The 26721-nt window shown below is 34.3% G+C and overlaps 1 protein-coding gene across 3 annotated transcripts in view; it reads left to right on the forward strand.

Moving 5' to 3' along the window:
* The window catches only part of LOC120628607, an 80346-nt gene that overhangs the window by 43460 nt on the left and 10165 nt on the right, over positions 1–26721 (forward strand). The window contains exon 1 of one of the 3 annotated variants that reach the window (XM_039897069.1): positions 10899–11106. The exons of the other annotated variants lie outside the window; for them this stretch is intronic. The gene's annotated coding sequence lies outside the window, so the exon portion shown is untranslated. Of the gene's footprint in view, positions 1–10898; positions 11107–26721 lie in introns of those variants that run through there. 3 annotated transcript variants of the gene reach the window in all.

Raw genomic sequence — 26721 nt, forward strand, 5'->3', positions numbered from 1 at the left:
TTTACAGTATACTGTTGTTTAGCAGGGTTATGTAAAGGAAGCTATTTTCGTTATGTGTGAAGGTCGATTCTAAGAGTACGTATTCATTCGTGCTGTATCTATGAGCCCTCGGTAAGAATGTTCGATGTACTTCACGGTCTGGTGAATCCACTTATTCTCGTAATTTCACTTCTCTAATTGATTCCCTCGAGACAGTCTTTATACGTCTTTGCGTGCTTGAGTGCCTTAACTTTTTATTTCATTTATTATTCACGGATTGTTTCCAATTAAAATAACATAAAGGAGATAGGCTACCACAAAGTAGCCAAAATTTAATGAAAACAATATTTGATAAGAGCTGTTGTTCGCGGACAACTCAATGATCCGCGTTTTCTATAGTTTTAAAAAATCGTGCAGTAAACGTTTGTTTTCTACAGCAAAAAATTCTATAAATGTTTACGTTACGAGAGAGTTATAATCTAAACAGTTTAAAAATAACAAGTTTGATAAAATAAATAAATACAAACAGAATAAAAAGAGATTTTCTTTATGTTTTTTTCTTAACAAGTTTTAAGAAAAAGTTTAAGCTAATAAGTAACGAAAATATTGTATACAATATATAACAGGTAAAAAAATAGACGGATCATTCTCTTTTTATATGCTCATCGTACCTACATTTTACTCTAGACTATTAATCTATTTCAATCTTCCCTATAAAATCTCAAATATAAAAAAAAAAAATCAGATGAACTCAAAATGTCACTTCTTGAGGTCAGTGAGAAAGTTCAACAATAGCCGTATTGCCGTGAACCTCGATTTGATTCATACGTTTATATTTATAATGAGAAATAACTTTAAAAAATATATATATTTAGTCTATCGATAAAGGTACGTAATTTATAAACAGCTTTGTGCCCGTAATATCCAGGTATACATACATACACTTTTAATGTGTGCCGGCGTGCATCACGTCGATTATTATGTTTATCCACGTATTCTCAGGTTCTGATTGTTGACGTACTTAAAAATAATTTATGCGAATTTACAGCAAATACGTGAGCAAATATAAAAGAACATTTTAGGTGACTCAATTCTATAAGTTGATGGAAATTGTTTTCAGCAAATCGTATATGTTAGCGAAAACATAACTACTTATCTTTCAATGATAAAGAAAAAAACTCTATACGCATTTGGAGGCTAAATACCATCGCATCGCAGGATTACTTCTAAAACTATAGTTAATATGACATCAATATCCTTATCATCCAAAAAATAAGGATTCTGAAATAAAACTACCTATACAGGGTTAAATAAAAAGTACCAAAAAGTTCTCGGCCGTATAGAATCTATCAATGAAACTAACAACTTTTGTTCTACGATTTTTCAAAATTCAGTATTAATTTATTTCATTCAAAAAAATAAATAAATAATGTTATTTCTGTAAATTGACATAACACTGTGGAAAAACATTTGTACATACAACCAACAACTGCAGACCGAGAGCTTTCTGTTGTATATTAAATCATTTATATAAAACTAATTCTGCTATAAGCAAAAATAGTAAGGCTCCAGATTTCACATATCCTAAAAAGTTAACTATTTATATATTTTAGTAAAAACTGTTGAGTTGTTTAAGTGGTTATGGAGTGGATATAACTGGCCCCTACATTTCAGCAGCATAGAAGTCCAAAGTATAAGATCAGATTCCCAAACGGCCAAACATACAATATGTATTTGAGTGGTTGTTATTAACGACGTAACCTCTCATGTAATCGCAACCCGGACGGACAGACAAAAAGGCTCTAATCGTCGCTCCAGATTCCGTAAAAGACTGACCCCAGAGTCACGGATGACCACAGACTCACAGACTACCCAAAGCTTCCCTACCGTACCCTAATTGTAGAAAATATACTTGGCTAATATAAAAATAAGTAAACTTTTTTATGAGTCTACAAAAACGCACGCAAGAAAAGCAGAAGAAATTGTGATTACTCCGGATCGTTATTGTGTATTCATCATAAGGTGATTAGTCCACTTAGGTTATACATGTTTAATACAAAACGTTATTGATTGACCCGATACTACCATGTACACGACTGATATGACCTCCAATCATGATCCACTGCTCGTATTCGACATTTGAATAAATTGTATTGATATATATGTAGTATCATCACAGATTGACGTCCACTGCTGGACATAGATCTCTTGTCGGGAGCTCCAAGGTCCATGGTCCCGGGCTGATTGTTTCCAGTGGCTCCCAGCTCGTTTGATGTCGTCTGTCCACCTAGTTGAGGGCCGGCCAACGCTGCGTTTACTGGGCTCGCCATTCCAGTACTTCAGGCTTCGAACGTGTATCGGTTCTCCGAGCTATGTGCCCGCCCATTGCTACTTCAGCTTTGCCACTCGCTAAGCTATGTCGGTAAACCTAGTTCTTCTACAGATCTCCTTACTTCGGATTTTAATCTACTAAGATTCTCTTGAGATCAAAGCTCTGAAATACCTCGCAATTTTTTGCCCGAACCAGGTTAGCCCATTATTATCTTAAACTGCATCACCACTTACCACCAGGTAAAATAGCAGTCAAAGGATAACTTGTAGTGGAATTAAAAAAAAACGGAAATGAAACCCAGAAACTCACTATGTTAAACCTACGATCTATGACCAATCAATGAGACGTACTTCCTACTTACGGTGGTACGGAGTAGACGTAGACGTACGTCTGGTGGAAGACTATGGCCTTGGCTAATTACCATCGACAACGTACGTAACTCTTAGCAATAAAGCGTTCCAGTACGATTTTGCGTAGACTCTGATTATAAGGTATCAGTTTTTTCATATATATACATATCTTCAACTATAAGTTAGTCCTTGAATGCAATTTTACCTGGTGGTAAGTGATGATGCAGTCTAAGATGATATCGTCTGTGGTGTGTGGTGGATAGTGATGATGCTGTCTGTTAGGGAGTATAGTAGTAATATAATGGGGATATGGTTTGATGTAACTGACAGGTTATCCCGCTACCCTCTCAGTCTGCATCAAAACTTACCACCAGTGTGATTGCAGTGAAGGTCTAAATTGTAGTGAAATATAAAAAACTAATCCCATACCAGAGCATGTATACACTACTATTAAAATTATAAAATGTGTACACAATATTGTTCAAATTATCCCAAACAGTAGAGAAAATCTGAGAACTCAAATCACGGGCACTGAACTAAAGTTAATGACTTTCCTATTCAAGAATAGCAAATGTTACGCAATTTCCTTCTATTTTCGTGTAATAAACCTGTCTTCCAAATATTGATATACCTACGTCACTAACCATAATAGAATGACCTAAATGTCAACTTACGTTATATATCTGTATACCTACTGAAGTCATTAACACCGTACCAAAATAGATTTCAGCTCTAGGACGCTAAAGATATGCTCGTCTCACGTACATATTCTGTCTCAGTCATGGGTTCTATTTTCTATCCACACGGAAGCATTATATTATTAATAAAATGCAACAGTGATTAATGCAAATCTGTGCAGATACAAATCATCTGTGTTTTGTTATTTAATTTAAAAATGGAATGGTTAGAGCCAAGACAGAAGAGTACAGTTTATAAAGCTGAAGCATTAAACCTTTTTACTGAATGTATATTATGCTACTTATTTTTCACATCTTCTATAGTTTATAGCTTAATTTGCTAAATTCCACAAGAAGCAGATAATGTGTACGGTGTATATAAAAATTTCTGTATTATTTATACATTAAACTACACCGATCTTGCAAAACAAACTCAAGCACGGTTGGCTCCGACATCGGAGCATCCTCAGATGTTGACTTTACAACGCTATATTGAAAAGATATTAGACTTTTTCGTGTTTTATATCGCACTTTATTTTAAACATGTGCGCACTGTTTGTGATGTCTTTGCCAGGTGTATACCTGTTATCATCGTCTAAAAAAAGCCAGCATAATATTTCGTTTAGTGAGGTTTTTTCATTCATCATTTTCAAATAAGGAAGTGAATGTTAAGTTATTGCCTATTTAAAATCGTAGCTCCTCCTCTAGTGCTTTTGACGACGAGCGGTGAGCACTGTTTTTTAAGTTGGAGTTCCCGATTTGGGAATTTATAATTTCTGAACTATCTCTATTCTGGTCTCAAGGGCGGCTTCGGTCGTGGCTCGTTACCACCCTACCGACAAAGACGTGCCGCTGAGCGATCAAGCGTTCCGGTAAATATAACTGCCAAACTCACAGGTTAGCCTGCTACATTCTTAAATTGCATCATCACTTCACATCACATAAAAAAAAAATTGTGCTGTCCACATACCGGCAATACAGTGATAAGTAAGAGCGTTCTTCTTGAAATCGATTATTGACAATGCTACATTAGATACACCCAGTTTGTGGTATGTTTGTGTGTGAAAATAGTTAGATTCGAGGGACCAGTCGATACTCTACAATAGTTATAATGGGCGGATATGATTCCCTGGAGCTTCTTGAAGGGACGTCCGTTCCATGTAGGTAGAGCAGGCTTTTACGTATTAAAATGGAAATGGCCAAGTCATTGCAGTAATCGACTGAGATTTATATTGATTGGAAAGTTTCACTCAATTTGATACATAGGCTATACAACATATTCTCTGACTTGTCCCATAGACGATTTTGATTACTTAAAGCAAGAAGTTGAGTGTAAAGTTTGTTTTCAATAGTGTACTTAATACAAAAAATAAAATAAGAATAGAATTTATTTATGTATTTATCATTTTAATATTTTTTAAACGTCCTATTCTACACTTAATATTAATAAAAAGATTATTTAGTCAGGTGAAACAGTTATTATATTATATTACATTTTAAGTGCATTATCATTATCAGCTGAGTAAGTCAGCCTATTCCAATGCTTAGCAGTTGTCTCTTACCCTTCTCTCATATGCGAGAGAAATCAAGAAGAAGAAGATGTTATAGGTTAGCGACCTTAACAAAGATCATCAGCATAAAACTTTTACTTTTGACATCAGCCGTACACGGTTCGTCAATATTATAAATGAAACAGGAAAAAATATAAGTACTATCTACTAACGTAACGTCAGTGACTTTATATTAAAGTAGGGAATACCCAGGTATCTTTAGAGCAGTTGTAATATAAACTAGTACAATTACATGATTTTTATAATCCCTTTATATATTTGCTGCGTGTTTAAATCATTTTTATGATTTAAACACACAGTTTATCCTATGAAGATAGACTAATCAAGATATTAATGAAGTCTCTATGATATAATGACGTTATAGATTATATTATGAAAATTAAGCTTAATTTGCTATACTCCGCGAACAGCAGGAGAATCTGTATGGTGTAATTTATATTTTTTTTCAATCCGTATACTCCACACCAATAATTCTTAAGTCCACTTAACAATTATTCATTGTAAAGTCAACATCTCCTGAGGATGTTCCGGTTTCGGAGCGAAACGTGCGTAGAGGGTATATTGCCGAGGATCTGTTTGGTGTGGAGTATACAGATTAAAGAAATTATAAATTACACCATACAGATTCTCCTTCTGTTCGCGGAGTATAGCAAATTGAGCTTAATTTTCATCATATATTATTTATTTCCGCAAGGTAACGCCTGCTTCTATCCAATATCCAATATGTTATAGATTATTCCAATTCCCCTCATTTGTCGTGAAAAATATTTTTGCAGCACACGTAACTCAGAACTCTGTATCCAGTCTTTCAACGCCTCTGATTGATGGAAGGCACCATAGTGCGGGCGGCTTTCTAGGACGTGTTCCATGCATGTCCTGAAAAGTATTGCATGATAACACATTCCATTCCACATTATATACAAAATAGGACGCAGCTGAATCTTTCTCTGTGGTAGTTTATGAGTTTTCTTAGAGAAGGCTGTCTGCACGAATGGTCTTCTATAATAAGATGATATCTTTAGGCATCTCATATGTCTAGAAACATTAATTAAACTAAACAAAATTAAACTTTTGTAATAACAATATGTATTAGCTATGAAGCTTGAGTCGAACGAACCTTGCATACTTAATTCATTTTATTAGACAAAAAAGTAAAAAAGTACCAACCCATCAAACCTTCTTAAATTTATATTTGTGACTGTATAACAGTATCCATGTAATTATATTGTTTTTTTAAATTTTCAGGTAAAGTACAAAGTGTCAGCTGTTATTAAGATTTAAGGTAGGTAAGCAAAGCCGTGATTGACACTTAACATCAAATGAAATACCACTAAACGTGTGAAGCGACCGTGACAAATTAATAGAAACTAATGGCAGCTATATATTCCCCAAATTTATGAATTAACACTTCTTTTGGCGCGTTAAGGAAAAATGGTGAGAGTAAACTTTTACGATGCGCGCTCCGTGCGCACACCGTCACAAAAAACCGACACCCTGTTAGCTATAGTCAACATTTTAGTTTTTCTAAAAAAGGTTGAAAGTTTACTTTTAATAATTCAAACAATACCTTTTTTGTATTGTAAGTGTCGTTTTAGTGTCGTATCGGCGAACAAGAATAGGGCGAAAATAAAAATTTTTAAAAAGATTTTCATCTTGTAAGAAAGAAGTATAACTTCTAACGCGTATGCCTACATAAAAACACACGTTTTTTTCTCCTAATTCAAATTACTCGTATATGTTAGCCCGCCAAGGGCTAACATATACGAGTAATTTGAATTGGCTGGCTGTTATGGCAGTTATATTAAATCCCTGCCTCTAATCCATTCTTACCCGGCAGGCCGGTAGGCCGTAGGGTGATAACTGACCGCAGAAACTTCCAAGTATAAGAACAGATCGCTCACCACTCTGCCGGTAAAGTCGTTTTTTTATAAATAAGAAGATCGCAAACTGATAAAACAGACACACATAGTTGAAATCCTAATATAACGGTCGAGATGTTATGTAACCTAACAATTTTTGGCCCTACCTGGGAACCGAACCATGGTAATATACCTAACTATCGATCTCCTATTTGGTTTTGAAACCCAAAAATTTAAACCGGCCGACCAATTACGGAGACAAGCCCCAGAAAAAGAAGAAAAGAAAGAGCCGGAATTAGTCTAACAAGACAGTTTGTACGAGTACCATTTAATTTAAATGTCAATCTTCTTTCGATTTGTTACCCATTAGCAGTGGTGGGCACTTCATACATGCACAAAAGCACTGCATACCCAAATTTGATATAAATCGTATTGGAGGGGAATTTTTCATTTTATGCCATGTACCTGCTTTATGCATACCCTGGTCAAAAAACCTATGCACGCCATTTGGTATTGATCTGAGAAGATCGACACATACTTAAACTACTTTTATTTATTTTAAGCCTGTGTTGTATAATAATCTGTATCAATAGAAGGATATTTGGAGCGGCGAGTTGTAATTGAATTAGCGACCAGTCAGGTGATACTATAGGATATACGTAATATGTGAAACACACTATACAATAGCCTATAGAATACAATGCAAATTATTAAGATTTGTGACAATTTTACCTACCTGTAGCACCTGTAGTATCTGCCTGCGACCGAACTTTACTAGGTTTTGATTTCAGATTACTTACATGGATTCGTATTCAGATAATTTAATAACAAAATTTTGCGGTACTTATAGAATTACATCCATTTTTTAAGTAAAATACACCTCATAAGAAGATTTTAAGAGACATATCTAGATAGTCTGAATTATAAATTTAAAGTTTCTTGTCACCGTAACTCCAAGGGATGGCGCTGTTATTCAAAAAGTACTCGTAAGAAAATGTCAAAACTCTCGCTTATATAAAATTTTGCCCTACCCAATAGGTATAAAAGGAAGGATTAGAGAAGAATGTAAAAAACGTCCGTGGTTACACAAATAGGTAACTAATAGGCATATTGTGTGCTGCCTTTTTCACGTTTCCGTTGGAAAAGGATTTCCTTTCCTTTTTTTAATGATGCAGTCTAAGATGGTAGCGAGCTACCCTGTTAGGGAGAATGGTAATCATATATGGTTCTAGTTCAACGCAGAAACGCGCACCGGAACACTAAATCGCTTAACGGCACGTCTTTGCCGGTAGGGTGTAACTAGCCACGGTTATAGCCTCCTTCCAGACCAGACCAGAGAACATTCAGAAATTATAAATTCCCAAATTGCCGGGAATCGAACCCAGGACTTCCTACTTATATTCATAGCGCTCACCGTTGCGCCAGGGAAGTCACCAAAAACTCGTTGTTTTGAGAACTGTCAATTTAGTTTATAAAACCAGGAAAAATAAGTTCTTATCGCTTATCTTAAGACCCATTCAGTAGTTGATGTCATTTTGAGCGTAAGGAATAACCAATATACATATTTCTTGATAAATACTAAATTCATCTTAACTTCTTTTTCTGCTATTGACGTCACGAGAATAATTCGTTTTTAATGTGATACCAAAAACTGTTATCCACTTCAGGTAATAAACCTCTAATAAACAATATTACTAATTGAGTTATACAGACACAACTCTTCACTAATCGTAGGTACTTAATTGCGTGCTAGATGTTGCAAGCTCAGAAACTTGTGAACTTGTGAGATAAAAAAAATTTAACGATGTATAATCGTTTAATTTTTTTTAATCACTAAAATATACACACACCTGTATAAGTATATATCCTCCATAACTTCTTCGAGATATAATATTAATAAACATATACTATCTGCATATATTTATTAATATTATGCTTATAACATTATATAACTACATAGTGCCTGGATGACAGGTTTTTATGTTTAAATAAATACAAATCATCTGAACTCGAACCGGGGTCTTCTGGTTACGGGACCGCCCATATTTCCCACATCAGATATAATATACCTATACCTGTAGATGGTAGCGAGATTTTACTTTGTATTCTAAGATGTAAAGCAGTTTTTATTGCTTAATAACACAGTTTAGCGACTTTTTCCAAAAATGAAACCTAACTAAATGGATATATCGCCGTCGAACCATATTAATTTTCATGAAAGTCGAAATACAAATAGATAGGCACTCTTGATACGATAAAGTCTTTATTTGGTAACTATGAGCCAATTCAGATTTCCACACTATTATATAACAGAATAATTAAAATGCAGTAGTTATCAAAAATCAAAAAAAAAGAATTACCTACATTAGATATTAATATTAAATATACAAACAATTACATTAATGCCTTCAGGCAGCCCAACACAGTAGTTTGAAATAGAGCTTGTGAACTATAATGTCGTATCTATTTATTAATGCCTACAAAAAACACAAAAATAATAATAAAGTATTATTATAGAATTGAATGATTATTTAAATTCTAAACAACAATTAATTAAATTATTATGAGAGTATATTCAGAGGTAATGCAAATACACAGTTATTTCTATCTTAGAAAAATAGGTGTAGGTACCTACTCAACTTATTATTTTACTGCTTTGTAGAAGATTGCGCAATGCACTTGATATTCAATACGTAACACAATATCATATGAAATCGCTTATTAAGTACCTACTTATATTCATATCCAGTTACTTCTATTAATCTAATATTAATAGATGACGATATCATCAAGTAATTTTCCTCATGACGTAGGTACATTATTATGAAACCTGCATCTGAAATTGTGGTGCCCTGTTTTTTTAAGTTTAATCATGGGTCGTACCTTATTAGTATTCAGTCTGAAAGTATTTGTAAAGTAAGCCAGAGGAAAACGAGCTGCTAAGCTGCTTATTCCGTGTGCGCTGACTAAATGGAACTATTTTTTTTTGTAATACATAACTGCTATGTTTTACGAAAATAATGGTCTAGTAAAAAGTTCTGTAGAGCCATCTATATACTGTGAATAAGACACAATAGGTAACCCATTATTTATTTCTTTATTTTATTTATTATTTATGTACCATAAATTGTGATTGTGAACATACGAGTATGATACACTAGCTGTTGCCCGCGACTTCGTCTGCGTTAGATTTTGTTTTTAAAGTATTCAGTATCGCTAAGCCTTAAATGAGTATAGTAGTATATATATATATATATATTATATATATATAACATGTGACTGTCAATTAATTATAGACAAATAATTTGCAATAAAATAAAATTGCGCCTATAATTAAAGATCTAAGCTATCCTATCTTTTAAGTTGGACCAGACTGCTCACGGTGTGCCAATTTAATTTAAAATCGGTTAAGTAGTTTAGGAGTCCATCGCGGACAAACATCGTGACAGGAGATTTATATATATTAAGATGAAGTGTACAAAGGAAAGCTTATCTCTATAAGAGATCGCATGTTATGTCGAAAAAATATTATAAATTAATGTCAAATGTAATTTTTAGGCATAAAATATTTATCCTCACAAAGACAATCTTATGTAGATAAAGAATATACAGAATGTTATTTGATGTATAGTAAAGGAGATAATGAAAAATTTATGGGCCATACGGATTTGCATCTTTGCTTATGATTTCCGCGTGACCAATATAACATTACGTTACGAGGCAAAATCGCAGGAAACTACTAGTAAGAAGATAAAGACAGGGTGTTAATTAACTAGCCGCAGCCGCATTCCCTATCGGGAAGCTTCGGCCCTTAAATAAGGCTTCCCGGGAATGTGAATAATCGTGACAATACGTCGGAATAGTTATGTACCTAATATTTTATCACACTTCGTCTGACAGCACCATATAACACATTTATTAATAAGGGTCCCCAAGTTTATTCCGCATATATTATGTAATATACATATGCTTAGGAAGACCTATATACAAACATTAAATACTCAGAAGGGGTTGCAATGTGCGCTTGGTCGCGTAGCACTATCTACGTCACTACTGGAGTTACGACTTTTTGCCGAATAATTATAAGCCGGCTGACTGAGGCATTGCCACCACACGTATAATAGTCGGTGCCCACGTCAGACGTGGTGTTGAAAGTTGTCAATAAAATTAACTGATAACACGCTATTTGAGTGCTTCTTTTTGACGTCATCATAAAACGAATTAATTCGCCTTTACTGTGATATTTTAACGGTCGCTTTTTATACACCGTACTGTTTTAAGTGTTAGTGATTTGTGCTAGCACTTATTTGGATTTACGGCACCATCAAAACTTGGCAGGTACGTTGATAAGTTATTGTAGAGTTAATAAAAAATTAAATACATACAAACACAATAAAACGTTTCATATATCACTTATTGTGATACATCATGTATGTACAATATGTATCATACGCCAAACCCAGCCTAAATGCCCCGCAGTGGGATTTTAGTAGACTAAGACTGTACAGGTGTACTAGGTGTCTACCTAAATATTATAGGGTTACTAGGTAATAAGTCACGATCCCTTTGGGCTTTGAGCCACGAAATGCCAAAAGTTGTATATTTTCAATAAAAAGCTACATAAAAAAAGAGATTCTCAAATCGTTGTGACTTTTTTCAAGCCGGTAGCTTGATATTCTTTATTGGATAGAGAATGCTCTCAGTAACATTTCGTTAACTATGGTATAGAAGTTTTATAGGTACTTTTATAGTTGGATATAATTAATTTCTAGCTTGGCTTTTTTAACAGTTAATAGGTGACTTCAATATAAATCGAATAAAAGAAAAATCTAAATAAAGAGTCGTTTGTTTTCCGCATTTAGAATATACCGGTTACTTGAAAGACCGATGATGTCTATCATCATTAACGAGAAACCTCGTATGATTCATAACTTAATTGCGATACTAAAATATACAAAAGTTTTATGGAGGAAAAACATCGATAGTATTCAATGGTATAGGTTAAAACATCACGCGTAGGCTAAAAAAGGTTTATCACATCACCTTAAAATAGTATAACTTTTTGTGGTGATTTTTTGAGAGTCCTTTGCATATTTAGATTTTAGAGGTTAGGCTTTCAGTAAAAAATTATAAAGAAATACTTTGTTGCATACTTGATTCTTTTAGGTGAATAAAAAATATTTTAGTCCTACAGCAAACCAGAAATTAATAGGTATGTAGTTTGCCACCGATGATCAGCGTTCCGAAGAGCACGTTCTGCATTTGTATTTAAATCATGACAGCCTACTTGTTTTTGTTCAGTATTTGTGGCAACTTACCTTAATTTAAAAACTTTTTTAAGCAGGAATTAACGTCAAAAACTACGACCTTATTAATTGTCAAATCTCTAGAAATCAGTACATCCGAATTGAGCACAACACTGATTCGACACAATAGTGCCAAAAACATGGTAGATATTGTCACAAATGTTTCACCTTTAACAATGAAATATCAAAACAAAAGGCGGTAAGTGTGTTACGCAATTTTCACGGCTGTTGTTTGTGCAACGGTCGGTGTCAACTGATAAAGCACGAAACTAGTAGCTAATAGGGTAAAGTGGGTGGCCGAACGTCTTAAAGCTTTGATTGACTTCAAATCTCTAATCACTTCATCTAAACCCTCGGGCCTGATAAATAAAATTGCAATGTTTTGCTTCAATTCAACTTTTCGAATGTCAATGTGTTGTTGCATAGGGAGTTATTTCGACGTTATGCCACACTTATTAATAATGCCCTCAGTGTAGATCTTCCAAGTGAACAACGCAAATGGGGGCGCAACGATACCTACCCATCACATAAATTAGTTATAAGGGCTAAGGGCTTAAGGGCCTTCTGATAGTGTTGGATAGCTTTTCCACAATGTTTGTCGTACATAATATTACGAGATCATTGAGAATAATGTGACTAAACTAACGTTTAAGCTACCCGACACTTTTTAGAAAGTGTTTAGGGCCTTACAGAAACTTCGCAATAAATATAATGTGGCTACTACAAAGTATTAGTCATTATACCTTAATAACCGCTTTTTAGAAACGGGCCCAAATGAGTGATATCTGCGAGCTGTCAAAAAAAGAAAGTTACAAAAGCCCCTTTATGAGGGGTTACGCTTAGAATTGACTTCGAACTTCGAAAGTAATTTTGGACTTACTAATGTATAATTTTAAACAATGATTAAAATTATACATTGGTAAATCCAAAAGTACTTTCGAATTATTACAACGAGGTTACTATACAATTGAAGAATATCATAATGCCAAGGTTGTTCGGAAGCAGTTAGCTTTGATTTCATCTCACACAACATAGAATTTAAAAAAAAATTATAATTATAAATTCTTAAAAATGGCAAGTACTGAGTTTTTCGCCGGCATTCCGCTGTATAGAATCCACTTTCACAACGGGTGGTAGAGTCACTACAAATAGAAATACACTTGACGTTTTTAAGTTCAACATTAATTTTGATCGTCCATACTACGACAAGAAGTTCGAAGACGTAACTCGTCCACTATTGCCAATATTTAAACAGACAGGTGTTGTGATGGCCAATCTACAGGTGTCTCGCTATTTCGCGTTCATCTACAGAGGATAAAGCGGTTGGGACTTCGTCTTCAATATCGGGGGACCGAGTTTGAACCCCGGCACGCACATCTTACTTTTGTATGAGCGTTTTAAGAGTTAAATATCTTTAACGGTGAGGAAAACATCATAAAACGTGATGCATGCCTGAGAGTTCTCCATAATGTTCTCAAGTCGTTAATGTGTGAAGTCCACCAATCCGCATTTGGCTAGCATGGTGGACTACGGACTAAACCTCTTATTCTGAAAGGAGACCTGTACCCTGCAGTCGGCTCGTAATGGGTTATTGATGATGACGATGATGATGGATTATTATTGTACTAGCTAAAATTGCTTTCGGATGCAACATGAAACTTCGTTATAGTGTTTGAGAATTATGTTGTGAGTCACAATCGTGGTCCGTTTTGCTCGTATGGTAGTCACTTGGAACTTTCTCCTTCATTACTCAGCAGTAAGAGTCATTCCAGTCTTTGGGCCGCTTTCGTTTGCCAATTTAATTATTTCTAAGTTTGGTATATTATTATTGTCCATGGCTTACGACTGTATCCAGACTTAAATGCGTTACTTCATAATTGATTCAGCCATTTCAGCATGAAGAATAAGAGAATTCCATTCGCATCTTGGCATCCCAACCCCTTGCAGTTTTAATAATAAAAACCATTACACTACACTACATACATATACACTCTACCACTCGTCAACTATCTCTGTACAAAAAATCAAGCCAATTCGTTGCTCTACATAATTATAAAAGAAAGAAACCATACGCGTATCACTAATTATAAAGTGCCATACTTTTCTGGAAAAGTTCTGTAAACTCGGGTTAGGTTTTTCGAAGAGACGAAGAGCAGACAAACGAAATAACAAAAGGGTTTTGGGCCTGTTATATTTTAAAGCTAATGTGCTGCAGATTTTGTAAAATTTTTCAATTGACTCTTTCTCACACATGTGGATATTTTTTTGGTTCAACATTAACGAAATAAATACGCTATAATGAAATTATTATTATGATACAATTACAGCGCAATGTCTTATCTAGTTTACAAATCGCCATATCGGTCATTAAATACAATTCTTTAGCCTTATGAAATAAACACTTGAATATCAGAGTGCACTCAATGCATTTATTGCTTCACGATGCTCGAGCCAAAGCCGCCGCCCAGCAACTATTTCCGGCACCGCGTTATTGACTTTCAGTATTTCAAGTCTAACTACCTGCTCATTCGCACCTCTATTTTTACTTCAACAGCCCGTGGAAATAAAGTAAAAATAACTCTTGTAGATACTTAAAATATTTACGTAAGCCATTATGCCTATTTTAGAAAAGCGTGATCGTTACTTTAACAAACTTTTCTTAAGCAATGTGTATACTTAAGTAACGATGCTGTCATACGCTTTAATTTATTTTCGGTGCTTAGACTAATAATAAAAATCTAACGTTCATTCAAAATGATTGATCTTCATAAAGTAGTGCCACTTTTTGAATGAACGTTTTGTTTTTAATGTCATCTAACTTTCTATCTGGTATCATAACAAGACTGTGAGTTGGACAACACTGAACTTTATAGTAGAAGTAGAAAATACTACCAGAAAAGTAATTAAAGAAAAGCATCGAATTAGAAAGAAAACATGGAAATAAGAAACTAACTGCTAAGGTTATAAGATAAACGTGACTATCGTTAAGCATTAATGCAAGCATTGCAAATAGTTTTCAATTAAACAGCGTACATGAAGAACAAGAGTCACGTAATATTTGTCAATTGATCATATTTTCGCTCATACCAAATTGTTAACTGCTATACATAATCTATAAAACAAGTTATTGAAATCGTGTATGGTTGTGCAATAAAGAAAAATAAACTCATTAACTAATATAATCGTACCAGTTCGCATTTGTAATTGTATAAAATGACCGTTGCGCAGGTCGACCGGTAACGCTGTTTTTACGTAGTACTATAAGTACGCACGTGTATAAAACTAGCGGATGCCAGCAATTTCGTCTGCGCAAGATTTCTATTATCCCGTGAGATTGAGAGTTTTCCCAAGGAGCATCACTGGTCTTCTCAAGAAAGCAACATTTTAGGACAAATTTAAAAATTTTAGGACTTCATTATAAACTTACACCCCATACTTAATTAACTCCTAATAAATGAATCACGCTTTTTTTATTTCTAAATTTAAGCCAATCAGCAAGATGGCTTTTATACAAATTACTCTTTCTATATAGCAAAGGTGGTTCCAATGGGGGTTGAATTTTGGATTACTGTGAATTATATCTTATTCTTAACCGTAACCCGAAATTGCTTTCGTTTCCTGTATATTATTTAAAAAAAACGGCTGATTTTCATACAAACTTTCACCCCCTATTGCACGCCTCATAAGCGAAGCGTTGAGGTTGTGCTTTACTCTCGACATTTAAAAAAAAGCAGTTTTCTCGAAACCGAAATTGATTTTTTGTTATTTATATTGCACTTACAGGTTAATTTGAGTACACTAATATCAAGTCAAATAATTTGCGAGGCACATAAAATACATTTCAATAACAATTTTTTTGATTAACATAGTAAATAATAACATTAAACATAATCTTTTCTGGACGTCCGTGTATGGACGGGTGTATGTGGCATCAAAATTGGTCGAAAAAATGATCGTATCGGAATAATTTTTTTTTTAATTATCTAAAGTAACACACGACATAATTTCTTAGTTAATATGAGCGTTCAATTCACTGTCGTTAAATTTCCATGTAATTATTCTAGCTAATATTAATTGTAACTTTCAATGTGCAATCATTATGACATTCCCGTGTCTTGTTTACAAAAAATGAATAATAATTAATATGAAAAAAAAAAATTGTAATGAGCATTGAAAGTTTCAGTTAAAAAAAAATCAATTTTATTGTGAAAAAAATGAGATTTTTTTATCCTCTTAGAGGTTGAATTTTCTAAAACCTTTTCTTAATACTTTCTTAAGTCATAATATAAACCTAGTATATGTAATAATATAAGTCAGAAGTCCATTTATATATTGAAAATATTGTAATATCTAAGATATTTGTGCCATAAGTTAAAGGTAAGGCTTAGATTTCCTCAACTTAATTGATAAGCATAAAACGTTACCTACAGAATAATATATAATATAAGGAACTGTTAAAATTTATAAATGATTTATTTTTAACATATGTATTGGAAAATTACGAAACATATTTTTATGTAAATAACTATGTAGGAAGTATAAAACCTACCTAATATGATGACTTTTTATAATTCCATGATTTATGGAACGTACGAAAATATTGAAAGAAATACATATATTTATTATTTCGCCCGTAACTTTAAGCATAAACGAGTCGTTTGCAGCCACTTCGGACTAACAGCTCAAAACAGTTGTATTCTGGAATCATTGTGGATTATAAAAATGATAATTTTTATCAATTTTAAGACTAGTGGTGTAAAACCATGATTTCTATTTGCCCTACGTTTCCGGGAATTAAACAAAATGACTTACAGAGCCTTATTTTATATTGCGCAACCTTAGGCAACTCAGGACACCTACAAAAAATCGAGTCGTTAACCCGTGCCTTGGTAGACACGATTCCTTTATCAAATTTCGATGTATCTTACCTACATTAGTCACCTTTGCGCAAAAAAGTTTTCAAGGTGATTTTTTGTTATTGAGCAATCGGTTGGGCTATACAAAAAGATGATTCTATTGATTTCGTCTTATACACCGAATCGCGCGGATGTTTCTAAGAAATTCTCGGATTTATTGTTTATCTTATTAATACTAACTTGTGTAGTTTCTTATACTAAAACAAACCTGAAAACAACTAACATATGTAATCGTACATAATTTATTTATAACGGTGACATATATGTATGCATGTATTGTTATAAATTGTGACGCAATAAGTCGACGTATGGTGGTGTGTTTTTGACAGTAATTATGAACACAACTATTGTTTAGACCCTAGGTTTACATTTACATTTGATGATTTGAATTGTTATACCTTATCTAAAGGCTTTAGTAATTGTTACTAATATGTACAGCTATAATAACTTATCAAAGTAATTCTGTTGAAGAATTCCGTTCTCCATCTTTCATGATATTGTGTATGTGGTTATTTTTATATACATACGGGTGCATTTTTAATACATTTCTGTCTTATGAGAGACTCAGACGGCGCGAGGATACCTCCCAGTGTCTTAGTCGTTATGGATAAGTTCTAAAACAACAGACGCAGGAAAACCCAATTGGCACGAAGTAATAACACAGTTTTAGTAGTAGGAAGAACATCTGCAACTGATATCGAATTGCAAGTAGGATATTAGAAAAGGAATTAATTAAGTGAAAGTCTTCTTATATGGTGGGCGTGAGCAAGCGGGCGTTAAACCATTATGTCTTTGCCATTAATATTCTCATCAGACATTGATTGTGGGCTCCTTTTATGTTATTGTGTAATAGAGCCCTCTTTATAGATACGGGCTGTGGTGTTTGTGCGCTAGTTAAATGCGACGTTAGTAAATGGAAAAAGATAATGATTATTCATACTGATATTATAAAGTTGTTTAGTAATATTATAAACTAATATTATAAATGTGTCTGTTACCTATGTTTGCTTGAACTGTTTAACCGGTTTTAATGAAATTTGGCACAAATGTAGCTTGCATCCCGGAGATGGACATAAGATATTTGTCCTGGAAAAGCTGGTAGTATAAAGGTAACTATAAATAAAAATGACAACTACTTCGCACCTTTTTTTCGGGATTAAAAAAAATACAATATGTTAACTATGCAATGCATGGCTTAACCTTATCTTAGCGAAATTTTATATGGCAATAGTTACAATCCTAAAGACGGTTCTTCTTCTTCTTCTGCTTGCGGCTCAGGTTCGTCTGATCCCTGGTGTCACGTCGACCGGCTACGATCTATTGTGACGCCGCTGTCTAGATCTCCCAGCAAGCGTTGGTCGCCTTCAGGAAAAGCAGCACTTTCCTTGCTGGAAGAAATTTAGCATCCACTGGTTGCATTATGTGTTTCCCCAAAAGAGTGCTGCGTTTATGCATCAGCGCGGGGCAGGAACAGATCAAATGCAGCGGCGTCTCCGCAGCCTCCTTACAGAGTCTACATAGATCTGTATCCTGCAGCTTTAGGTTGAACATGTGTCTATTAAGCCCACAGTGCCCCGTAAGCGCTCGCACTAGTATGCATAGGTTTTTTCTGTTGAGTGCTAATGCCTCAGAGGCGGCCCTTTTGTTAAATGGTTTTATTAGCGCTCGAGAATGGTTCATTCCTTGGAGTTGTCTCCAGCGAATAAGTGTGTGGTAATTACAATAGGTTTGAAGGGTAAGTTGCGCCAAGCTTTTGGGTATTCCGCAGACCGGCTCAGGGCCAATCTGCTTCTCCAAAGCGCCTGACTTTGCAAGCTCATCGGCCATTTCGTTACCGATGATCCCTTTATGGCCAGGAACCCAGCGTAGAATGACCCTGTTTATAAGCGCCAGAGTATTCAGTAATTGTCTGCAGTTTTCTACCAGCTTTGAGTTTAGAACCTCAGAAGATAGAGCAGAAAGTGCAGCCTGACTATCCGAATGGATATAAATAGTTTTGTTTTTGTAGTTCTTTAGCAGACAGGTTTCCGCACATTCAATTATTGCGAAGACCTCTGCTTGGAATATGGAGGCGTAGACACCCAGGTTACGTTGGAGCCCTACCCTGGTGGTCTCTTCAAATATTCCACATCCTACGTTACTACCCGACTTGGAGCCGTCTGTGTACCACTTAAGGCTCCCCGGTTTCCAGGTGATCCGGTTTTCAAGCCAGTCAATACGGTTTGGAATTTCCACAGTATATTGCCTGAGGAAATTAAGTTTTGGAGTTGACGGTTTGGACAAGACGGTTATAGGATTTGCAATTAAATCCAGGGAAATAACGGATCTTGGGATTTTCAAAAAATCCATTATAACTTCGTAGGCAAGTGCTACTAAAGTATAAAATAATATAACGCCTAAGGCAGTAATAAAACTAATTCGTTAAGTAACATTTTTATGATTCAATGATTTCTTAGTATCTAGCGTTTCATATTGCACGATACGGAATCATTCGTTTGCAAGTCCAACTCGCACTTATCCGGTTCAAAACATGTGGCCAACTTAAGGGCAAATGTTTTTTTATTCTTTATACTACTAAGTACTAATACTCTTACTATTAAATGAAAAAAATGTTAGTTACAATAGTCATGATAGGCTTGCATAGACAGCAGATGTTGGTGAAGGTTAAACTTGGTAATTAGCTACTAGCTAGGTATACCTATATCAACAAGAATAGGTACCAACGGCTTCCGTATCGAAAGGTCACTTGTACAAGTCCCACGGCAAAATGAATGTCACCAGTACGAATTTTTAATAATATCACGTTATTTTTTTAAAGAAATAAAACAAAAATTATATTTTGTACCCTTTGGTAGAGGTATAATGACACATTTTATTTTGTTTTAGTTTTGTTTCTATTATATAAAGTTTGATTTTGCCCGTGCGTTAGTTAGATTTAAAAAAAATCTACGGGAACTGATTAAGAACTCTCCCGTGTTTAAACGTATCCAATATCCATATTAAGAATGCAAACTTGCTCCGTGCTATGTTCTTGCAAGATCAGTGCAGTGGTAGTGCAAAACTTAGCTAACAAACAAACATTATTAATACAATATTAATTTTCTACATCTTACTGTGGCCGGTCTGCATATTTAATCACCATCATCTCACTACCGTGTACACATTTTTCATATAATGTACTCATCATAAGCTATGGCCCTACTTGAATAAAGATATTTTTGACTTTAGACTTTGACTTCAATTTTATTCTATAACATAAGGATCGAAATTGTTAAAGCCTACATTGACAACAGGACCTCTAGATCCCACATCTGCATAAGCAGAGGCCTGTGCCAAGACTGGGCCTCCAACGAGCTGTACTCAGCTTGTAGCTTTAACGATCTAACGCTTGCTTGACCTATGTGTTGTTACCTGGGTTCTCCGGGTGAAAAGTAGGTTCTTCATTTACTTCGTTTTATTTAAATATGCATAACAATAATAAAACAAGGCAAAATCAAAATATTAAGTATTGGTCATCTGAATCCTGTAAATTGTATTACCAGCGCAATATTTCCTAAGGATGTAAAGTATGTGCCGAGTCTTTGAGTAGCCGTCCCACTTTTTCGACATGAGCGTGTACACTGTAATGCCAAAAGATTGCTTCGGTATTATAAACATTCAACCGATTGGCAAGCATACAGTCGACTCGACTGCATTCTGGCCACTGATACCAATTGTTTTAGGTACAAATATCTCTACAATGAACTTAATTGACTGGTCCAACATTTTGTTTTCTACAGGAAACAATATGTTTCGTAATAATATCACGTAAGTCCTTCAATTATTGTTGTATATTCTAAATTGTCACAGTCGGTTGATTTTGCGTAGGTAGTACCTACGGAGGATTTACGCTATGATTAACGAAAAGGTTATAACATCAAAGTCTTTTCCACAAACCTACCTAGTTGTACCTCGTAAGTTATTATTGTAAAATTTAAGTTATTTTATAGCCTTTATTTTTTTTAAACGTTTTCTTTAAGGCACATGCCTTTTTAGTCCTCCCTTACAGGATATAGAACTCACCTATACAGCAATGCATAATACAGGATGAAATTACCTAATATTTCACTTCCTTGCTTGTTATGGTCGGATACTATTTCAGAACTTAGCAAACTAAAACGCGACCTAGAAAATGCTACACTACTGCTTCGCGCACTTTCATTTCCATTTTTTTTAACTCAAAATAATAAACATAACTAAAATAATTATATATAGTATGTGTACCAAAATAATAACGTAAAACCTTCTTGAATATTTTTCGTTTATTAGCATTGAAATTTTCTATTTCTATTTTAAAACGTGTACCTGCGTTAACTAAACTAAAGTTACTAACTACCTAAACTAAAGTTACTTACTAACAAAAAGTTACTTAACAAATTATCATTCTGTTAGCTTATTAATCGCTTTAGACCTGCTAAGGTAGATATTATTAAGTAAATAAATACATATATCAATAAAAAACTTTTGGATATGTAACCCTTCGCGTATTGATTTTACTTTGTTGTTAATAACAACTCATTCAGTATTTTTTCAAGAATAACTTTGGAAATCTGTTATAAACTCAATTTCGATTCATTAATACGGCCTTAGTATATAAATGTTACAAACTTAGCGATACAAAGTAACAAAGCACAATGTTCTCCTATCCGAATGGTCACGGGGCCCGAGCACGCAAAACCGGTACATTTTCCCGGTTTACAAATTTATTGTACTGACTGATGTCGGTCTACTTAGCTCAAGTAATTGCCATAGCGATAGCCATTGTTCTAAACAAGCAGCCGTATCTGTTCACTATATAATAGGTTTCGAAAAAAGCCTGCTTCGATGAAACTATACTGTTCCGGCGACGAAGCCTACATGCGGGAAACAGCAATAGTGAAGAAGATAGCAAAGAGCTATAAGTAATTGAAATGAAAATAAATTCCTTTAGAAGTGTCTGAAAAGTGCTACCCAGCCAGACCAAAGCATTTCAGTTAACTAGATCTAAGCCATCCCTCAAAAGTCGTAGGTTTTCCAAAACTCATAAACGTACAGGCAGCAAAAACAGGTATTCATGTTAGGGACTCAAAGACACTTGTAAAATACTTATAACTCTATTCCATTTAAAAAATACTTCTACTAAAACATATCATGTATGGGCGACTTTGATTATGGCTAGAGTTTTAAAGAAACGGTTTTAGAGAAATGGTATAAAAACGAGTTGGTTTATTAATCTCTAAATAAGTTGTACATAATATGCCCGCTGAGATGTTTTGAAAGTGAAATAATAAGAAGAAGCATTATAGTTATATATTTCTCAGCACTTAACAGTGAACTAAAGAATCCTTCTCACGTTTTATTATTGCGGTAGCCCCTTAACCAAGACATAATCTGTTACATAGGTACATTTAGATCTACATATAGTATAATAAATTGTTCGAAGTCATTATGGTTTATCCAGGTATCACTCTCAAATTACGTAATGTAATACATCTATACATAAATGACTTTATTGCCTTTTTTATTCCACCTTATGATTACAATGAAACTTGGGCGAAATTGCGCATCGGTATTAATATACATAATTCCCATCTAAAAATCACAGACTTCTTATAATATTCTTGGCATTATATATTGTTGATATAATATTATAATTATTTTCTGCCTTTGACTTATGAACAGTTTAGAACTAAAACTTATCTATGTATAAATTTGAGATCTAAACTTTTCGATGCTATTTTTTATTACCTACTAGTAAATATTGCAGTTATTTTCTCCTAATAGCCAGTATGCGGAAGCCCGCATCCTGCTTCGGCCGTCACGCTCGAAATACCAATAAAAAGGTTATAAAATAAAATAGTTTTGAATTAATACAAATACTTGTTGGGGAATTGGAACCTAATATGTTTTGTAACATCATTAACATTAACTCTTAATCGATTTTGAAAGCAACGCTCAATTTCGTTTTGTCAATGAAACAGGTGGCTAGCAAATCAATAGTAAACCTTAAGATGATTTTTCTTTTATCTATATATAAAAATCAATGTTTGTTATGCAGTGTGCGTGTGTATACTGTATCGCACAATGGTCGTAATAGTTTTAAATGGCTCGACAATTTTGGAGATTTTTTTTTTTTGATACTTCTTCAATTTGATAACTTTCTGCGGGAACTATAAAATTAACTGGCGTTCCTTGGTCGCGAGCGTGCTCTTCCTACTTTTTTTTCTGTATATCCAGTTAGTTAATAGGGCGCTGCCTAAATTTATTCTTAGACGTATCTACATTGTCTATTATTAGAATACAGAATTGTAATTTGATGTTTCGATATTTCTTTTTATGCATACGCGGTAAGTATAGACAAAGAACGCCATTTTTTAATAACTGAACATAAGTTTTGAATTTTACATTTTTAACAGTAGGAAGGGTAAGTTACTTTATTTATATCAATTTAAACGGCTTGAGAATTGGGTTTTGCTGAGAAACTTAATAATTAATTATAGATAACAAACGTCAAGATATGAAGATCAAATAATTCAAATGTGTTCAAATTATAATACCTAGGCAATTTGTTAAATATCAAATAGCCGTGGCACCCACGTCTATTATAAGTATAATTATAATTAGATCTATCGTGTCTAAGTCCCCTTGTCAGACCACCTGGCGAGAATTTTTACCACGTGATATTCTATACACGTGATAGGAAATGCTAGATCGGCAGTAATACAATTGTACATATATACCTACAATTGAAACGATGAGAGCCTAGTAGATAGGAATTCATCTACATTAGCTCCGAGTTATGTTTGAATATCACTTGGTTTAACCTGCAGGCCTGGCAGTTCTACATAATGCTCTGAAAGGCACTAATCCGAACTCAGCCAACCTGGTGAACTAAGCCAAAACTCCTCTCATTCTAGGAGGAGACCGGTGTGCTTATGAGTTGTTAATGATTATGATTATATACGTACAAGTATTCTTTACATACATTTAAATAAATAAATAAATATACTACGACAATACACACATCGCCATCTAGCCCCAAAGTAAGCGTAGCTTGTGTTATGGGTACTGAGATAGCTGATGAATATTTTTTTATGAATATAATACACATAAATACTTATAAAATACAGATAAACACCCAGACACTGAAAAACATTCATGTTCATCACACAAATACTTTCCAGTTGTGGGAATCGAACCCACGACCTTGGACTCAGAAAGCAGGGTCGCTGCCCACTGCGGCACTCGGCCGTCAAATTTACCTATTATTTTTTGAAAAAATTCAAAATTCATTTATTTCAAGTAGGCCTACATAATTAGCACTTTTGAAACGTCAAGTCGGAAGGCAGCTCATCATCATCATCACCCTCGTAATTAATATTCGACCTCCTTGGTGCTGTGGTGACTGCTGTGGTCTTAAAAATAGATGTCCCGGGTTCGGGCTACGCGTGGCAGTTTAGGAATTTATTATTTCAGAATTTCCTCTGATCTGGTTTTGTGAGAGGCTTCGACCATGGCTGACCGATAAAGACGTGCCTAGGAATTTAACGTTCCGGTAGGATGCCATTTAGAAACCTATGGGGGGTATCAACAAACATTAGCCCGTTACCTATATTTCTTACCACCAGGTGAAATTGCTGAGGGGAATTTAAAAGAAGTAGGTACCACTGTTGGGCACAGGCCTCCTCTCTCATCGGAGTGAGGAAATAAGAGCGTTCAGTCTCCATGCTGCTCCTATGCTTTTTTAGGGGGCATCGACGATTATTTATTAATATATTATTGTAATGAAAACCTTAGCCTTTTAGAAACTCACCCACATTGATTGACCAAAAGTGAAGGAATTTTCGCTGTCTGCTTATTATATATTATCTATATAAGTTGGGTATGGAAATTATATGTATTGGCCCATAAAAACTTCCACAGTACTTGCTTGCTGTTAAATTGCCTGTATGTGCCTTATTGGGCTACCAATAATCTGGCTGATGCTCAATAATCAGGCTAACAAATGCAAAAAATATTGTCAAATTCAATTGCTATTTGTAGAGATTAAAGCTTGTTCAAACGGATTGAAAACAAATTCTTTAGCTGTATTTTAATAAAGAAGATAGGTGCTTTGAAACGTACGAGGTATTTAAACTATTCCAGTTTCAGCATGGCAGCAGCAGAGAGCAAAATGTTATTGAATACATGCACAATGTAATGTATGATATCAACTTAATGTAACATTTGTATTGATACATGATATTAAAACTAAAAGTAATAAAGAAACAATAATATAGTAATAAATAAGCATTAATTTAATAGCCACGTTTGTATTTTATTGAATACACATGTAACCAAACAGTGCACAGTTTTATATTATTTTTATACAATTATGAAAATAAAGTTTAATTTGCTATGCTCCGCGAAAGGCAGGAGAAGCTATATAGTGTAATTTATAATTTCTTCAATCCTTATACGCCACACCATACAGATATTCGGCAATATACCCTCTACGTTTCGCTCCCAAACCGGAGCATCCTCAGGAGATGTTGACTTTACAATGAATAATTGTAAAGTCAACATCTCCTGCCTGCTTCTATCCAATATATTTATGCAATTCATAACATGAGTCACCACCTTAATTTGTAAATACAGCATAATAATAAAACGATGGAAAGGTAGTAAGAAAATGAAACTATGAAGGTACAAGTAACTAAATAACTGTTTAAGCAAATAATTTTTCTTGAACAATAGAATCGCCGCTATCCAGCCACAAGCGCTTACAATGACAGCTGGTTAAATAGTAGATATTTATATTATTGCCCGTATCTATAATATGGTAGGAAATTAATGAATATACAAATTTTACTTTGGAATAAAATCTAGCAATTGATCTATTCTTTAACCTAACACCTAATTAACCATATCTAAATACTATAAGACAGAACATTTATCCTAACAAAAAAAAAACACTTTAATAATCTTTTGTTACTTAGATAAACCTTTTCCTTCGCAGAATGTTTTTAGATGCATAATTTAAAATAACAAATAAATACTCTGGTTAAAATCTACGGTATCGGTAACCTAGTTATCCAGTTTTATATCATTAATACAGACAGATCTTAGTAAGAGACAGAGGGATAGCACAACACTTTGTAGAACTACTACCATTTTACAGATACAGAGTCAGTATTGTTGAAAAATTGCTTGTCAGCTGGTAAACCATCGTTCGTGGGAGTTAACTTCAAACTTGTTTCTGCAAAGTTACTAAAGGAGTCGAGCACATTACCTTCTCTGCACTTTTGTCTTCGCCCCTTATAACGACACTTCTTGTGTCCATTAATTTGCTTTAAACGACCAAACGCTTTTAAGAGTTTGAAAGAACTTTAATATTTGCTCTAAACACTTCAAAGTTGAGACTCAAGGTAAAGCGAGAGTTTATTTAACAGAGATGTATAAACATATACATTTTCCTGAGCCTTGTGTCGTTGGGCATAGAAAAGAAGGAGTTAGAGTCCAATTCGGGAATCTAATTAAAATAACCTGGTCTCTGTCACACGTAAGTGGAAGTGCTTTTACTACATAATATCACCTCCTGATTTTTTAAAGCTATAATGGCCCACCTGATGGTAAGTTTAAAATAATTGCCTATAAACTGAGCGACACTTCGCAAAGAACATGAACAGGTCCTGCAATGTGCTTCCCTGTGTCCATAAACCCGAGGCGTAGTT

This window comes from Pararge aegeria, chromosome 13, assembly GCF_905163445.1.
Source record: "Pararge aegeria chromosome 13, ilParAegt1.1, whole genome shotgun sequence".
Lineage (NCBI taxonomy): Eukaryota > Metazoa > Arthropoda > Insecta > Lepidoptera > Nymphalidae > Pararge > Pararge aegeria.